The sequence below is a fragment of the Anabrus simplex genome, chromosome 1 (assembly GCF_040414725.1).
Source record: "Anabrus simplex isolate iqAnaSimp1 chromosome 1, ASM4041472v1, whole genome shotgun sequence".
Taxonomy (NCBI): domain Eukaryota; kingdom Metazoa; phylum Arthropoda; class Insecta; order Orthoptera; family Tettigoniidae; genus Anabrus; species Anabrus simplex.
In genome coordinates, this window is record NC_090265.1 from 898,147,071 (window position 1) to 898,166,929 (window position 19,859).

General features: G+C 38.7%; 1 protein-coding gene across 3 annotated transcripts in view; it reads left to right on the forward strand.

Moving 5' to 3' along the window:
- Positions 1-8,122: 8,122 nt before the first annotated feature.
- LOC136857726 (arginine/serine-rich protein PNISR) overlaps positions 8,123-19,859 on the forward strand; it is a 248,435-nt gene continuing 236,698 nt past the window's right edge. For all 3 annotated transcript variants that reach the window (XM_067136603.2, XM_067136602.2, XM_067136605.2), the window contains exon 1: positions 8,123-8,273. The gene's annotated coding sequence lies outside the window, so the exon portion shown is untranslated. The remainder of the gene's footprint in view (positions 8,274-19,859) is intronic.

The window sequence follows — 19,859 nt, forward strand, 5'->3', positions numbered from 1 at the left end:
GCATGTCTGGTATTGGAGAAGGATGTTGAGAGGGTAGGGGAGGAAATTGTTGAATATTATTATAATCAGAATAAGTAGGTGGAAATAGTCGAGCAGAAGCTTCTGAAAAGGAGATGTTATTAGTGCACATGAGTTCTTTGATCTCCACTTGCTTCTGATGAACAGCACAATCAGATGAGCCCGGTTCATGCTCTCGATTGCAATGTAAACATAATTTGACATTAGCAAGGCAGTCGGAGGTAGCATGATTCAAACCACAGTTGCGACATCGAAAGTTAGTGGACTGGCAATTGCGTATGGCGTGACCATAACGCTGGCATTTGGAGCAGATAATGGGGTAGAATATAAAGGGATTGACTTCCAACATTACGTGATAGATTGAAACATATTTGGGAAAAGTTTTGGAGCAAAAAACAATCTTTACTGAGCCGGTAGGTAGATACACTGCCTGACCATCTTGGAGGGTTTTACGACGTAGGCGATGAACATAGTGAACTTTGACGTCACGCTTAAGTAAGGTAAGAATATCTGATTCAGTTAGATCTTTCTCAACACCGCGTATAATGCCTACTCGTAAGATATTGGGGTGAGGAATAAAGGCATGCAACTTGTGTGTATCAAGGAACTTATTCTGCAAAAAGTCATTAGCATGATTAGGAGAGTGGAAGTTTACCTGAATCCTATTACGGCCTTTATATTGGATGGATTTAACAGGAAAGTTTCTTTCATGGAGTAAACGCCCAATAGCCATAGGGTGCAGGTTGCCAATGTTATTACCATGTTTGGATGAAACAAAAAAATGATATGGCCCTGGGTGGTTTAATGGGTATAAATTACATGCAATAGTATTAGGAGGTTGAGCAGGAGGGGGAGGTTTATTATTGCAATGGGTCGAAGTTTGCAACGAAGGGGTATTATGAGAACTATCAGTCACATTTGTATCCATTTTCACCTCTTCGTCCCGTTCAACATTACTATCTGACGCAGGATGAAAGTCCCCAGTACCTCCACTATCAGAGCTCATGCCACCACTTCACAAATAACACGCAAGCAAGCACTCGAATGCAGGAGTAAGTTCTAGAAACTTCAGACACAGAACACGAAACCTCGAACACTACCAACCGTACAGTACGATGTCGCGGACGAGACCAAGGGGCTCTCTTAATCTTCTTCTTCTTGGTTGGTTTGTTGGACCGTTGCCTACGAGATATACAAGGCCGGGATATGACTACTAATTTGTCGCTGAAAAAGCGGCCCGACCGTGTTCATGGTTTGGATGCTAGATGTCAGGTTTCCGTTCTGTACTTGGCGGACTTTAACATTGTGATATGCGGAGTAATTGTGATGCTGTGTTGATTTTGTGCAATTTATTGTGAATATTGTTTCTGTCGGTGAGTGTCTGTGAGGTTGGGAAGAAGGTGCACTGTTGTGTACCTCTCTGTATTTCGGACGACACTAAAAATAGCATGAAAATTGACGTTCCATAGTTTCCATTCCGAGTGAGGTTTAAGGGAGAATTGGAAGCAAACATTTCTAGGCAAGGTGATATAGTAGGATCTCTTGAGGTACCTAGCAATTCTTCTCATAAAACAGATTTCAGTGTAAGCACATCAATCAAACTTCTTTCCGTTTTCATTGTGTATCCTGTTCATAAACAGTAAAATGCCAAACGCAGAACGTGGCCAGCTCCCAAAAAGGATGTATTGCCATCAAAATTTAGTAAAAGTTCCGATTCAGATAACGATGAACATACCATATCTTCATAAGTCAGCCACAAACGAAAAAGGGGAAAAAGTCTCGTTTCTATATCAAGGAAAGACTACGAGTATCTCTGTTAAATCTAAAAAATATACTGATGAGAAAATTAAATAGCAGATTACAGAAAACAATCTGTAACTTGAGAAGTAGAATACGGGTAATGAAATCAGAAAAAAAATTTACGATGTCTGAACTGAACCAAAAAGAAAATCAAATTGAAAAGCATGCTAAAATTGGTCATTTAGGAGCTTTATTCCTGATAGAACGAATTTAATTTTCTTCTTCTTTCTTCATCCGTTTACCCTCCAGGGTCGGATTTTCCCTCGGACTCAGCGAGGGATCTCAGCTCTACCGCCTCAAGGGTAGTGTCCTGGAGCACCAGACTTTGGGTCGGGCTATACAGCTGGGGACGATGACCAGTACCTCGCCCAGGCAGCCTCACCTGCTATGCTGAACAGGGGCCTTGTGGAGGGATGGGAAGATTGGAAAGGACAGGCAGGGAAGAGGGAAGGAAGCGGCCGTGGCATAAGTCAGGTACTACCCCGGCATTTGCCTGGAGGAGAAGTGGGAAACCACGGAAAACCACTCCGATGAAGGCTGAGGTGGGAATCGAACCCACCTCTACTCAGGTGACCTCCCGAGGCTGAGTGGACCCCGTTCTAGCCCTCGTACCACTTTTCAAATTTCGTGGAAGGGCTGGGAATCGAACCCGGACCTCCGAGGGTGACAGCTAATCACACTAACCACTACCCCACAGAGGCGAACACAAATTTAATTTTACGGGAAGAAAAAAGAGAAATACTGTGAAACGACGCTAAATATTTGCGCCCTCTAGCATAGGAAAGCACTTTCCAGTTACAGATTTCTGTGAACCTTGCACTGCCTAACTCCACCGTATCAAAAGACACTAAAAAATTACATAAGATTTTCTAATGGCGAAACGGGCATAACATCGCTCACCAAACAGCGGCTTCAATACGAATGTCAAAAAATCAGATGTGCGGAGGAAAAGACTGGATCGCTGATAGTTGGTGAAAGGGCGATTAAACCCAAAGTTATTTATGACTGCAATCTCGATTCGCTTATCGGATACTCTGAGGCACAAGTAAAGGAATCGGTAAGAAGTGACAAACTCGCTATCAGATCTCTCGGCTTCTTTCGTGAATTACTTATTTCGTTTAAGCATATTGTAAGAAATATGTTGTAGAAAATAAGTCAAACAATTGCTCTTGATCTATCTTTGATCTCATATCTGTTTACTGCCTTCTGAAATTATTAGTTCTACTGATTTTTTAAAAATAGTTTTTCATATTCGAACGTGTTGCAATGAGCAGGCGAGACAGAACAGTAAAGAGAACTCTAGCAGCGCTTGTCGAAAGTATCACGAGGACGAGTCTAGTGTGCCGTATTTCCCGGCCTTGTGTATCTCGTAGGCAACGGTTGGGCATCGTCGTAAGACGCTACATCCAGTCACTGGTTAGCGGTAGTGATGGGTCGTTGATGAACGAACGGACTATTTTGAACGACTCATTGTAGAGAGCTAGCTACTGAGCTAGTCGTTCAATTACGAGTCGACTCTTGTATGAGCTAACTCCCTCCTTGCTCCTTGAGAGCTAGTACGAGCCGACTCTTTTATCAACTGCAACTCCAAGAAAGAGCTAGCTTGTCACATCGACTCTCGTTCATTTCTACCCAATACCATGCTTCAGATAATCACGTGACATACAGATGCCGCTTTCTTTTTTATAGACTGCCCAGGCTAGCCTCTTCCCGCAGTCAGTGCGCCAGTGGTTTTGGTCTGTCGGCCATGTATGTTATTTGTGCTATAGTTCTAGCAGCCTGCTACCTAACGAAACAAGAAAGTGAAGTAAACATGTCATTGAGCAATACTTACCAGTCACTCATAATCTATGAAGGATGTGCTGTAGATCCAGTAGGTTAAGAGCAAATAAACGACACGAAGTTCGAGTTAACTATCTTAAACTAAGCACGAACAACATTCACTATCCAGAATACTGAATATACCATCCGGCAAGTAGAAAGGGCGTAGTTTTATTCTGTCTAAATAATTAACAAACCCTCACCTATTTCTTAAATGCGGTCACAGCTATGAATCAACATATTGCCAACATCATTTGGTTTTACGGTGCAGCGGATAAAATGATATACCGTAGTTTTAAATCGAATTAAGGAAAATAGAAAATAACGCGAGTTTTGACTTTAAAATATAGACTAAATAACTCATACCAAAGTATATACCGCAGTATATTTTGAATCAATTATTTATTAACGTGTAGTCGTGTAAGGAGTCCGACCCTTTAGCTGGATGGTCAGCGTTGAGGCCTTCAGTGCAGAGGGTCCCGGATTCGATTCCCGGCAAAGTCGGAGATTTTAATCTCTTCTGATTATCCTTCTGGCTCGGGAACTGGGTGTTTGTGTTTTCCCAGCACTCTCCTTTTCATATTCAGACAACACACCACACTGCCAATCACCACAGAAACACGCAATAATGATTACATCCCTCCACATAGGGTTAGCGTAAGGAAGGACATCGGGCCGTAAAATAGGGCCAACTCCACATGTGCGAAGCAGTTCACACCCACGACCCCACAGGTGTGGGAAAAACGGTAGAAGAATAAGTAGGTGTTGACATTTTAAGCTACAGTTTACATTTATAAAGAAGATTATCAACTATTATCAGTGGTGCTATACTTCGTACTTTCTATTATTGGTTATTTACACAATTTTTATAGTGTAATGTTATTTTAAACATAATATAACAAACATTGTAGTTACAAATCTGTGCTTAATATGATGCATATCAAATAGACATAAATAAATATACATATGAATAAATATCAATGCGTAAGGATAAACGTATTCTATAAATTATGTGATATTTGACGAAACTAAATCTACTTCTGTAAAACGTGCCTAAAATCATATAATGTCGAACATTTCATTAGTAACTATGTGGTTAAGAGTTAAATGACAAATCTGTTAAGATAATATCAGTAATGGAATTAAATAAAGTATAAAAATGTACTTCTTCTTCTTGTGACAATTATTAAAAACAGACACAATACGTTGTACACAGACAAAATGGGAAGTACCGTTAGTGCTGTGTATTGCATGGAACAGGTGTTATTAGGAACAATTTCTATTAAAAAATGTCAGACATTCAGCAACCACCTTCTGTCTGAAGGAGTTTGTGTAGCACGTGAAAACACCTCCTCTGCTGGCACAGATATAGCACGTAGGCTAAGGTAAGCGAGAGCAAGTTCACTTAAGGGATTTACATTATTGCTGGACCAATAGTCAACCGTATCCGCAGTACCTGGCAGCGGATATATTTCTAAAAATTGTCTCATTATGATCACAGCATCTGATTGCACTCTCGACGTTTGCTTCACTTATGTCACCTCCACTTTCATGCATCCTAGGAGATCATCTGCAGCCCCTTCCAAATTTGATGACAGCGTACATGTACTTGCACTATCTTCTTGCGATTTTGTCGCTCTCTTTTTGAGGACACTTATTAAGTCGTTCTCCACCTGTTGGTGAGCTTCTTCTGCTTTTCCAGGAACTCGGAATGCTATTTTCTTGTAGAGCGTGTCGACGAGTGTAGCACCCCTAGTTACCAAGTGGCCTTCATAAGGAAATAGTCTCCTAAAATTGGCATCCATACTGTGTCTTTGGAACACGAGTGCCACTTCATTGTGCGGCTTCCTCTCCGAGACATGAAGAAATAGTCCGTGAACTAACGGAGTAATTTGAGAAGAAATTACACCGAGTTGCTGCAGAACAACAGTCATACTTTTCAAAGAATGCAGGATCGATGTTACTTCCTTCATGATTTGTCATTCCTTGACTTTCAGGGATTGAGGTTCATTAAGTAGGTCACACTGAGTAAGAATAAGTTACTCCTTAACTTCCGGCAGTCTACTTATCTTTTTGAAATTGCTGATCAGATGTGTAGGACACTGTTGAATTAATCACAATTCTTGGAAGCCTTCCACATGTTGCAACGTCTTAAGCTTTTCATATTGCGTGTTGCTGTGCTTAAAAATGTGACAATTCTGGAGCAGAGATTCAATATATTTTCAAGAGGAGGAGTACTTATGATCCCGTCGTTAATCACCAAATGTCATGTCAAATCAAATCAAATCAAATCAAATCAAATCAAATCAAATCAAATCAAATCAAATCAAATCAAATCAAATCAAATCAAATCAAATCAAATCAAATCAAATCAAATCAAATCAAATCAAATCAAATCAAATCAAATCAAATCAAATCAAATCAAATCAAATCAAATCAAATCAAATCAAATCAAATCAAATCAAATCAAATCAAATCAAATCAAATCAAATCAAATCAAATCAAATCAAATCAAATCAAATCAAATCAAATCAAATCAAATCAAATCAAATCAAATCAAATCAAATCAAATCAAATCAAATCAAATCAAATCAAATCAAATCAAATCAAATCAAATCAAATCAAATCAAATCAAATCAAATCAAATCAAATCAAATCAAATCAAATCAAATCAAATCAAATCAAATCAAATCAAATCAAATCAAATCAAATCAAATCAAATCAAATCAAATCAAATCAAATCAAATCAAATCAAATCAAATCAAATCAAATCAAATCAAATCAAATCAAATCGAATCGAATCGAATCAAATCAAATCAAATCAAATCAAATCAAATCAAATCAAAATCTCTTTAATTTGCAAATGAGGTGTCTACCTCGGTGGCAAATGGTATACTAAAATACATTATTGTCAAGCTCTAAATTTTAGGTTAACAAGAGAAGAAAATTTTCCTAGAATACAATATTATACAATTTACGCGAATAATTTTTTCTATTAAACACACAGCTCATCCTTAATAAATTTATATTATTTACAAAATTCTATTTATAATATCTCCTGTACTTACAAATATAGTCAGCTCATATACAGTGTGTTGAATTACTTCAAATGAACCATACAACTGCTATAAGATTAACATTTACATTGCATTTATTTATTTATGTTTTATCCTTTTCTGAACCTAAGTAGCACAACGACCTGCTGCGTCTTAACCAGAGTCCCCTTTTGCCACCACTTTACAGAATTTCTGAAGGGCCTTCACAGCTATTGTAGCGGTCCCAGGGCCCTCGAAGTTCCCACTGTACTTCACCTCTACAGGCAGTCCGCTACTTTGGCTGTCCTAACTCCATAGACCAGGGGATGGTGTTAATTTATTCACACACATTTTTTTTATTTACAATAACCTGCACTGGTCGAATGTCCTCTAACATTTCATTTATTTTCTCCGTTGCTGTTTATTCTCTTCTTGAATATCTGTACAGATTTTGGAAAAGGATCAAACACTGCCCCTGGTAAACTGTTCCACTCCTTCAACATTATTAATAATCTTGACCATGATGGTCGGGATTCCTTCAACATGAATGAAAATTTACCCCGATTGCTTCTGCTAAAATTCCTTCTAATTTTATACTTCAGGTCAGTACTGCCGATGTAATTATTTTCCAACTGAAGCCTCTCACGGATATCTCCCAATGCTTCTTCTGTAGGCTATAGGCTCTATATAATCCTATAAGTCTAGTTTTCTCCCTTCTCTTACTTGAAGTTGACCGAGCTCGATAGCTGCAGTCGCTTAAGTGCGGCCAGTATCCAGTAATCGGGAGATAGTGGGTTCGAGTCCCACTGTCGGCAGCCCTGAAGATGGTTTTCCGTGGTTTCCCATTTTCACACCAGGCAAATGCCGGGGCTGTACCTTAATTAAGGCCACGGTCGCTTCCTTCCACTTCCTAGGCCTCTCCTATCCCATCGTCGCCATAAGACCTATCTGTGTCGGTGCGACGTAAAGCAAATAGCAAAAAAAAATTACTTGAAGTTGTATGCGCTACACGGGGCACATAGCTTTTTTTATCGCAGCCATGTTTTCTGCATTGTCGATGGTCATGGCCAGCACTTTTCCTTTTAACCCCCATCGACATAGGGTTTCAGATAGACGATCGGCAATATTATCTGCTGTGTGACTTTTTTTCAATTGAGCTGACTCCAGACAAGCATATTTTATTGCCCCATTTGACACAAAATGTCCTGTAACTGCGATGTAGGCATACGTGTTTTGCTATGCTGAGTTCTGCCTTCACATTGTTCATAACTTCTTCGTACAGTTGAGGAATTAACACCGTCACGAAGTCTCAAGAACCGTGTTTCCACTGCTTCTAACTACGTCCCCACCACTATTATATATTGGTGTTCTATGGTCCTAAAGGTTCGCAGCATGACAATATACATCGCCTCTGGCTCTGACAAATGACTGCGTGATCCATATGGCTGTGAATGATCGTAATCATGGAGATAGATTTTGAGCTGTTTGGTGTTGTTTGCTAGTGGAAGGGAACTGTAATTGCTAATTGCTGCGCTGTTATTAATGTAACCATAACAGCATTATAGACATTCGTCGTTATATTAGCCTGTACATTCTCCTGTATGTACCATAAACTATATGATTGATTTTAATCCCTTGCAGTAGTTAATGTGATCAACATACATATGCGGCGGCTACCATTATACTGTGCCCTGTAAATATATTTTGGTGATAGAAAAGCAGTGGAGTCGTTGACAAATAGTTTTATCATTTAGTGGTCTTTGTGTTGTTTCCAGTCGGGAAATTATAACTCGTAATTATTATTCCGATTATATAGATAGTTTGAAATGATTGCAAGGAGTTGTTTGGTGAACCTTTAACTTTGACAACAAAATAACGTAAAGTCACATTTTTCACTTACTACTGTATACGATTTAATGAACGTGTGAAATTTTTTAGCAAAATCCTGTGGATATCCCATCATGAAATAGGTTTCTGCGATTTATATATATCTAATGGTCGATTAAACCTTTCCAAATTGCAGTTTAATGTATGTTTCTTCCTCTGGATAATCAGAATTGCCATAACCATACCATTCTGCTACATAAGGTGTACTGTACTATATATTAATACTGTCATGATAAAAGATACATTTCCGTAATTCCAAATAAAGGTCGCAACGTTCTGACTTTGATTTAGAAGATAAATAATCAAATGTATCATCAAATTTCAGTGCTTGTACCTGCTGTATCTAGTTAGACTTTGGCATTCCTATTTTTTGAGTTTAATGAATATAAATTACACTGCATTAAAAGTTTCAAAGTATCTTAATAATAGTCAGTTGCCAGTTGAATAATGCCTTGGCTTGATATTGTTTTTTGTTCTGCATATTATCATGTATTCCACCAAAAACTGCTTACTAACTAGTAATAGTGCAAGTCAAAATTCCACCATTATCTGGTGTATCTGGTTTTATTGATGGGTTGGGATGAACATTTGAGCTGAAAAATAACAATCAACAACTGTTTCTCTTGTAACATATGAAGAAATAATAATATTCCATAGAATTCATCTACATACTTTTAGTGTATACATTTGTTATTCTTTTTGAATGGATTTACTTGGGACCATGCCTGTCTAACCGTTGTGCTTTGATCTTTGCCATTATTGCCACTTATTTGTCATATAGCTCCTTTCTTTGCACTGACTTTTCTTTTTTGGAGTTTTTATCTGAAAACCATAGACTTTCTTCAGCATCTGTCTTGCAGCAAGTGTATTTTGTAAAATGTTTTCAGTCTCGGTCAGTTAGGTGGTACAGAATTTCTTCTTTTGCCAGAAGGGGAACTGACGTTGGTCAGTCTGATGGGAGATAAATCTTGCCACCTCACCATAGAAAGTTATCATCTTTCTCTGCTATAGTCAGAGAGCCTCTTTCTCTGGGAATAGAATTCTGAATTGTGATATCTGCAGTATCCAGTAGTGGGGGTAGGATCTTTCTGAGAATTTTTTGGTTAAGCCTTTCTGTTTATTGATAGATACTCCAATGCACACACAGCATCTGGGCAGATGACTGTTCAGTTTCCAGCTTTATATTGTGTGACAGGCATTGCTTACTGTAAGTGTTGGGTCAGTTGATAGTCCAGTTCCAGCTCTTTAACTCTTGCGGAGAGGGCTACTTTGTCTAACAAGCAGGGTTCAGTCCTGATGCCGAGGTACTTAAATTTCTCCACTTGCTCGATTTTACCTTGTTCTAGTGACATCTTTCTGTTAGTCTGTATGATGTTGGTTAAGTATATAGTTTTCTCCAGTGACCTTTAAAGTCTCATTTTTCACCCCTGTTTTCTGAGACAGTTGACTTGGATTGCTGCTCTTTTAAGAAAGTTGTTGTTAGTGAGGCCTTTGGTCACAGGGGTCCCAGGTTCGATTCCTGGCAGGTTGGGAATTTTAACCACCATTGGTTAATTTCACTGGCCAGGGGCTGGGTGTATGTGTTGTCTTCATCCTCATAACGCACAGGTTGCCTATGGGTGTCTGATCAAAAGACCTGCACCTGGCGAGCCAAACATGTCCTCGGATACTTCCGGCACTAAAAGCCACACACCATTTCATTATTATTAATATTTCTATTATCTACATCCTTGAAAGAGCAGATTTTCAGGGAAGAGCATTGTAAAATACATTCCTAATTTAGATTTGTACAGTATTTTCTTTCTCTGTAAGTATGCAGTTTATTATGTTCTGGCACTAATATTTCTTACTAAATCCGTCAACATTCATAGCTTATTTAGTCAAGTCTGTAGATGTCTGCAATGCAAAACTTTGTACCTGTTCATGAATGTCCTCTGAATCCTGTAGTATGTAGCCATTTAACATTTTTGTTTTTGTTGAACATAAACATTGATACTGCTGGCTGCAGCAATTAATGATATTAAAATGGCAGGAACATTTGCTTGTAGCATCAAATTTTGCTTGTGGATACCAAACACTCTCATACTGATGTTTCTGTGAAGGTTTAATATTTAACTGCCTCGGTGCACAAGATTTATTGTATCTGTAGGTTTGATCCTGCCATTTCATATAATGGTTGGCACTATTAAATAGTGTGGTGGTTGTGTACTCTGCATCTACGCTACAAAATTCACTCAATTATAGGAACCAAATTAGATTATTGAAATTGGTACACAAGCTTCCTAGAAGGCTTGCAACCCAACGATGATGATTATTATTATTATTATTATTATTATTATTATTATTATTATTATTCAAAGCTTTTTTCCAGTGAAGAACAATAATTAGTAGATATGTAAGGGCTTCATCATTAGGATGATGCAGCTCAGGAGACAGTCACATGTCGCTTAAATTATTTTTCCCTATTCATCGTTTACTGTTTAGCTCCCGATAAGTAACTCAATTCTGAATATTTTTAAAAAACTTTTTTTTAATCTCTTCTCTCTAGGTATAAAATGATATGTTTTATAGAATATAAATCTTTCATATACAATACAGTTTTACCCATTTTCAGAAAAGTCCAACCAAAGTGCAAGAAAAGGAAAAAAAAGTCTATACAAGTACATTATTTGATTTCATTTTATTGTATGGTGTTTAATAGGTTCTATTTTAACTGACAGATGGAGCTAAAAGACAGAAATCTTTCAATGGCATTGCATTTGCCTCTGTACTGAGAAGTTTCTTGAAGCAACATGTGGCATGGTTTCCTGGGACACATCATATTTTATGCCAGAGAATTTCAGGTCTAATATGCATTCTGATATTTAAGCGGACATGAGTGTGGTTAACATTGATAACAAGTTACCGGTAAATAACATTTTTCTGGTCTCTGCATTCTTCATACAGTGTAATTGAATTTTATTCATTTGAATGGCACTGGGTTTTTTTCAAATTATTTTTGGGGCCGTGATATCCAGATGGCATAGACACTCCCTGTGTTTCAGATTAAACGTAAAACTAGAGGTCTCGTGTTATCAACAGTCATATAAAATTATGTTAATGTCTGTGCTGCTTTCTTTTTCAGATTGTTAATTTAGATGATAGTAGAAACATATGCATTTGTTTTTCTGTTTTGACCAATACTGTTGGGTTTTGTTGGCATTTTGATGGGAACACTGTGTGGTATAGCAATACATTTTAATGTAATTAGATGATAAGGAAAATTTCTATTGGAATAACATACATACATACATACATACATACATACATACATACATACATACATATTCATTAGCCTATAGAATGTTGCCTTTGAGTGTTCAGTCTGCAAGCCTCTGTAAATTTAATAAACACCTCCACAATCCTATATTTGTAACCAGCTCTTTGGCCTTGTTTAGTTCCATACCTCATATGTTTAAATCATTAGAACTGAGTGTAACTATCAGCATACCTCTTCTTCTCTTACCCTCCAGAATAATAATAATAATAATAATAATAATAATAATAATAACAACAACAACAACATATCGTATGGTCTCAGCTACCCTACAGAATAATAATGTACCCTTACCATAGTATAGTATACTCTTATCAATTAATATATAGGCTAAATATAGGCTAAATGAGTATAGAACATCACGTAGCCTATACAACTCGCTTGTCCAGCTATGGTAGTGTAGGAAATCAGGCAACAACTGTACATTGAGTGTTGAGTGCGAAAGGAGCAACAGTTTCAGACTGAGGAGGTCCTTCTGAAGAGTGGTGGCCCCTCAGTAGAGGCAGTGCCACTGAAATCCACTGTTAAGCGAATGAACTCCATGTTGTGGCTGCCTAAGGCGTCTGTTCTCACGTAAGAGGTGACCTGTTAGACACCTGATGTCAGGTGTAAAATGTATTTAGCAACGGGCAATGTGACACATTGGTTAAGGAATCTTATCATATTCATGGCTATAAGTAAAATATTGAATAATAGTGTTAGGGCATCCCCTGCAAAAAAACTGTGCGCAGCGTACTCGCCCACGTGATGTGGGAAGTGGATAAGGACTTCCTGCTTATGGACAAAGAAGCTAAAAAAGTGCCCAGATTTAACTGGCAACAAAAATCTGTGGATCTCTCCCTAGACAAAGCTGTTGCCGTGAAGAAATGATACGTCTGTGAGAGACAGTGTACTAGAGCCGGGGTCCATGAAACTGATGAAGGCCGATTGAGTTGGCCATGCGGTTAGGATTGCATACTTGGGAGCTTGAGTTAGGGAGATGGTAGGTTTGTATCCTCCCCCTGTTGACAGCCCTGAAGATGGTTTTCCGTGGTTTCCCATTTTCACATTAGGCAAATGCTTGGGCTGTGTTATTGTTATTACTCGCACAATTTTTAGTGATAGATGGACACCCTAGTGCTGAATCAGTCAACCTCGGCAAACTTCGATATTCGTATTGGCAACCTTTGAAACACAAACTATGAATCGCTTATGCATCGCTGTGTGACCATCTGGCGTACACTTTACGTATTAGTACTGTTTACATAGCAAAGCCAAACTATAGAATTCATGCTAGGAACAAGATTTGCATCGAGAAATGTTATATAATGTGTGTGTGACATAATAAAGGTTTAGAAAATTCATATTGATCGATCATATTATCGATTCAGTTCGGATTTCATTTCCATTCAGTTGGCAGTATTACCGGAATCGGGAGAGCTCCCTCCTTACTCCGTACACAAATCTGTCACTAAAAAGTGTGCGAGGAATAGTGCAGTGTTAGTCACCAGCCAAAAAAGCAGGTTGATATAAGATTTTCTATCTTTGTCATTCATGCCCATTTCCATACATACACTGAGTAGGGTAAGGTACCAACATTTTCTACTTTATTTTGCATTTCCACCCTTCTTCTTCGATCACTATGTTGCTACCTAAGCCTCTTGGTTCTATTCTTTCCACAACAGAATCCCTCTGTCTTATTCAGGATCGAATAAAATTTCCTTAGAACCTTCGGGATCCAACATTGTGCAGCATGGATGACATCATAGGGTGCTACACAAGGCTGCCAACTTACAAACTTGAGTTGGGATAGGGACCAGACCACTGTCTTAACAAGACCATTGGTCTGGATTGGTTAGGTCTGACTAGTGATAAGATCGTTGGGCTGGGAGCAAGCAAAGTGGATTTTGGTGTGTAATCCCCCAGGCTAGGGCGAAGTGACCAGCAGGCCTCTTTAACATTCCTGGAGTCTGTTAAAATGTGCCAAAAAGTAAGGTTGACAATTTGAAATTGCACTGTTTTCTTATTTTCAACGAAGGTGGGTAGCCTTGTGGGCATACATGATGCACACACTATCAGAGACAGTAGAAAAGGTTTCTTTTCAGGCAGCTGACCTAAGCCAGCCAATAGCAGCACACACAATTGTTGCATATCTCACATTAACAGTGTATCCATTTTTATTCTATATACAGTAGAGCATCAATTATCCGAATACCGATCAACCGAAACATCGGTTAACCGAAAGCATTGCAGCCTGTGAATTCAAATTTGCGTGCTGTGTACAAGTTCTGCTAGTTGTTGTGCTGTTTTAAATTGCAAGTAAATGTATCCGTGTTGTTCCTGGTGCTCCCGATTAATAGGGATGGGTCCAGTTAGTTCATTTGCTTGAACTATTTCATTCGATACCGTTCGTCGCCTTGAGTCGTTCAAATGAACAAGGTACAATAGTTCATGAGGTGATGTCATAGAAACGGCTCTCGCGACACTTCGTTCAATAAACGAAGTCGTTCAAATGAATGAGGTGGAGGTAGTTTATTATGAGCTATCTTAGCAAAAAGTACTAGCGGCGCAAGCTAGTACGTACATTTTACAACAGATGGTGCTTGCTTAGGTCTTCGTCCTCCCGTAATATGAATGAGAAACCATATAGCCTTCGACCGCACCCCACCACTTGTGCTGTTCAAAGCTCAGCAGTTCGAGGGGTGTATGAATCAGCTGTTTAAGAGAGAAGCTTTTTACCGGTTTTATCCATGGGAAAACTTTTCTCTAAAATAATAATTGTTCGTTTTAGCTGTTAAAGAACTGGGGAAGACGAACCCTATGGAAACGTCCTGTTAATAAGGAATGTTCCTGAATAGCTAACTAATATTACAATGTTAGATGTAATTCTTTTCAGGTGTGTATGAAACCAGCGCTTTTCCTTAGGCCTGACACTACACTCATACCAAGCTTGATAGGTGCAGTCGCTTAAGTGCGGCCAGTATCCAGTAATCAGGAGATAGTGGGTTCGAACCCCACTGTCGGCAGTCCTGAATATGGTTTTCCGTGGTTTGCCATTTTCACACCAGGCAAATGCTGGGGCTGTAGCTTAATTACGGCCGCAGTTGCTTCCTTCCCGTTCCTAAGCCTTTCCAATCCTATCGTTGCCATAAGATCTATCTGTGTCGGTGCGACGTAAAGAAAAAAAAAAACCAACAACAACAACAACAAAACACTACACTCATAAGAGTGGGATGTGTCAGGCCCTACCCACTGATGCTAGGAAGTATGCAGGTGAATTTTTTAGAAGTCCGTTAACTTTTGATATGCTCTATTGGTGTGTAAAATCTAATTCACTCAATGTTTCCAGTAATATTACAATGTATAAATGAGAGTCATGACTGAAATTATGAACTTCTATAGTTATCTGTCCATCTCCACCTAATTTTAACCACTACTACATACATCTCATTAGACACCATTACACATGGGACAGAACAGATAGAGACCGAGAATAGGAATCATCTCACAGGAAAAAAAGGGTTGAGCAGCTATTATTTCTGAACAGTAATATCTGAACTCTTTATGGCCCCCATTTACTGTTACGGTTTCCAGGGACGTCGAGGTGCTGAAATTCTGTCCCGCAGTATTTCTTTTACGTGCCAGTAAATCTTCTGACAAGAGGCTGTCGTACTTGGGCACCTTAAAATTTATGATCGTTTTCCTTGTGGTGTGAATGATTTTAACATATTTTGTTATTTTAGTTGTTTATACATCTACGCCGATACTCATTTTAAGATAACCTATGTGTACTGTACTGAATATAATCCTGTAGTCTCATGTCTGTTACCATGCGATAACACTTTTTTTTTTTTTTTTTTTTTTTTTGCAATGGAAATCCGAGTAATGGTATTGTTTCTTAATATGATGTGGGATATTGTTTTAAGAGGTAAACCAGCGACATTATCATCCCATCGCATGTATCGTGGACCGTATCTTGCATAGGATCGGACTCGAACCAACATGGGCTCGGTTACATAGCTAGCAGGCAAGTACGACATTCTGTGAACTTGGAATTTGATCATCGTCTTTCGGAGCGCCTAGCATGAACAGAAAACAGCTACCTTATGCACAGCGCCGCCGCCAGTCTAAGTGGAGAAATGGTGTCCATCAGAGATGGAGAAACAGATACGCTTTCTAATTTTCTATAACTCCTCATCCCCAGTTGAGAAGTGTGAGAGGAGATGTGCTGTCATGTGACCATTAACACGGCACGCCATTGGCCATTCGCATCCGAGCTTATTTTGTCATTCAAATGAATGAGGTAGTTCAGTTTTGCTGCTTTCATGGAAACAGTCTCACGGCACTTCGTTCAAATGACGAAGTAGTTTATTATGAGCTATCTTAGCAACAACACTAGCGCCATGAGCTAGTATGTACATTTTACAATAGATGCTGCTTGCCTTAGTCTTTGTCCTCTCACATGTTGTATGCTCGCGTAAACGACCCATTCAAAATATTTGAACGAACTCGTACCAGTTCAAATAAATGAGTCGTTCAAATGAACTAGTTAGTTCATTGGAAAAGCAACAATATCAGGCATTAAGAGGAACAATGATACCATTACAAAATTTGTGAGTATACTTGACTGTGAAGATGGAAGCTTGCCATCCAGTGAGGAAACTTTTCACTGGCTATGAAGCCCTTAGAACAAGTACTGTAGAAGAATGTGATGTCCAGTTGCTATCTTCAAAACATTTGGGAGATTTAGTGGCTGAAAAAATGGGTCTCGGCTCTGAAGCAAAAGAAAATTTTGGACTCTTTTTGTAAACTGTATAAGCCTACTTTAATATATTACTTTATGTACAGTTATTTGTAAGACGTTTGATACAAAATATGTACATTTTTGTGTTTAACATAAGTTTTTCTTTTTTGTAAATGATCGGTTATGCGAAAAAGTAATTTATCCAAACACACCCAGTCCTCAATTGTTTCGGATAATCAATGCTCTACTGTAAGTAAGAATACTTCTGGGGACAGGTTGGTGGATCCCTGACAAGCATAAAGGGAGAACCTCTTCGCTACTTATGGTATCGTTTCACACAATTTTTTTAATGCTTTTTCACCCGTGAAGGTCAATGGAAGTGTCATCCGTGATTGTCCTCTAGCTCTTTTTTGAGTGATCTTTTCCTCAAAGACCTTCTTCAGAATATCCTTGTCTCGCATTCACTCAGGTGTCCAAACCACCTTGGCTTTTGCTCTCTCAGTTCTTTCTTGCATGTCCCCTCATTTTTTATTCTGTCTTGTCTGGTCTTTTCTGGTATGTTGTGTAGGAACTTTATATCTACTACTTGAATCCTGCTGTTGTTTCTCTCAAGGTCCAGGCTGCTGAGGTATAGGTCAGTGTTGATACAAAATAAGGTAAACAGTAGATCTTCCTCATATCACTGGTACTTATCTGTTCCATATAGGCCTAATATGTAATATTTTAGTAGAATCTTGTTGCTTGCTATATTCTTGAATTAATTTCTGTGTACTTCTGTGATTTTCTACATAGCCTGCAAATGCAACCAATTTGAAGTTGCCATTGTTATCAGTGAGAGGTCCTTGTCAGTGTAGTCAGAATCAACAGAATCAGTGACTGCGTGCTGTCAATCAAGACATAACCTGGACAGTCACTCTAAAAGTCGTCTCATGCTGTGCGCCCCAACCTGGTTGCCTGGACAATAAAAAGGATACATTTTGGAAGAACTCTGACACACACACGAGAACAGTTGTCTTCAGCAAACATCTATTCTTTGGTGGTGACATGAATGGGTTCATTGGATCAGTGAGGAATTGTTTACCATCATTGCTGCGGGTAGACAAGGGTATGGGGGGCACACTAACAAAGGATAATGAATTATCGACTATGAAGAAGCACATGATCGTGCCTGCAAAACCACACATTTAGAGAAGCTGTGACGTGCCGGGTCACCTTAATTTTAATATAAATAAATACTCGCTCATTTCCCTCTCCATAAACAATATCCCTTGGGTGGCAGCCTTTAAATTTACGGCTTGAAGACGGTAGTTAATAATTAATAGAGACTAGAAGCCTCCGTGGCTCAGGTGGCAGCGTGCTGGCCTGTCACCGCTGGATACCGTGGTTCAAATCCCGGTCACTCCACGTAAGATTTGTGCTGGACAAAGCGGAGGCGGGACAGGTTTTTCTCCGGGTACTCCGGTTTTCTCTGTCATATTTCATTCCAGCAACACTCTCCATTAACATTTCATCCATCAATCACTTATCATTGCCCCAGAGGAGTGTGACAGGCTTCGGCAGCCTGCACATTTCCTATCCTCGCCGCTAGATGGGGGCTTCATTCCATTCCCTGACCCGGTCGAATGACTGGAAACAGGATGTGGATTTTCAAGTAATGAGACTCTAGATACTCCCAGAGGTGAGGTGACAGAACACTAACCGTTAAGTACACACTAACTAGGAAACGAAGGATCATTAATAAGAATTTATGAAAGTACCAATTAAAATAACGATTTATTAAGATGATAAACATGAGTGTGTATTTACGAAAACTGAATTTACGGAAACAAAAGAAAAATGGAATGAAATAAAATTTAACAAAATTAACTGTTATGCAGGAACTTGCAGTAATTTATGCCATTAGCTCACCATTTGTAGATTCTGGTATCTGGACACATTTGATGTAGGAACTGTTGTTTTGATGATCCTCTCATACTGCCATTGTCATCTCTCATAGTAAGTACCAATCCTATTTCCGATTCGTGCATTGCCCACTAATTGACGACAATCCTGACCTTAACTCTTCTTATAATACTCATTACATAATGTGGTAATGAGCCGTAATTTCAATATCAAAACCACCTTGTGTTGCATTCATTACATTCGTATTACAGAAATGTAGCGTAACTAAAGATATAACAGAATTATCTCCTGTTCCAGACAAGTCATCTCTCGCTAACCTTATCTCTTGTTATTGAGATGGCCTGTTCTCAATGAGAGGAACTTTGAGTAGTGCTCTACTCAGACGCAAAGTGAACTTATAAACTAAACGGAGAACTTCCTCTTGTTATCTGCCCTGTCTTCTCTCATATAATAAGAACAACGAGAAAGACCTCCTCCTTCTATCATCATGACCATCAGACGCTGAGATGTTAAGGTGTTCTCATTTTAAGATGTTAAGATATTACGACCTTAAGCTATTCAGACGCTATCGAGCTCTTGTTGTTGATGTATATAGGCTCCAAAATCTCCCTCCATCTACCATATCACATGGTCCAGTAAGATCTGATGTGCTCTTCTTTCCATCGCTGTATATCCATCATCTTGTTTCATAACATTCATTCACATAGGTTGAAAGTTTGTGTGCTTCGTAAGCGTCATGTAGCAAAGTTCGAAAGGTACGAGTTAACAAGTTCTGTCTCTTCAGAATATGGAGGGGACGGTGTAATTCTGCAATCTCGATGATGTCCTTTACCAGGTAAAGGGCTAAAATTAGCATGGCATGTTCGGTCGCCTAACCTCGGGCTGCTGGAAATTTACTGCAAGCTATTAATATGGGTGATGATGTAATACCTTACTCAAGACTTAACTTGTTCATTCTTCGTTATTGCCGTGATACAAAGAAATGATACGATAATGTGAAATAGTTGACTAAAAACCCTATATATAAGCACAATAATTTAGAACGGCCTACCATAAATTAATATATTTATACATCTTACAAATTAATTGTACAGTTTGATAATTTTATATACATTCTGTGATGTTCGAAACATCACAAAGCAACCATCACAATCATATACAACAGTAGTAAGCAAACATCTCAAATAGATTACTGGATGCTGCACTGATGTGATCTCAGTCAAGTGTCCAATGCAATAGTAATACCATCATAGACGTGGTTGTGGATTTGTGATTTAACCTTTAACAGATATGACAACTGCAAACAAGACCATACCATATCAAGAGGTGGAAAGTGCCTAATCACAACAAAGATCTG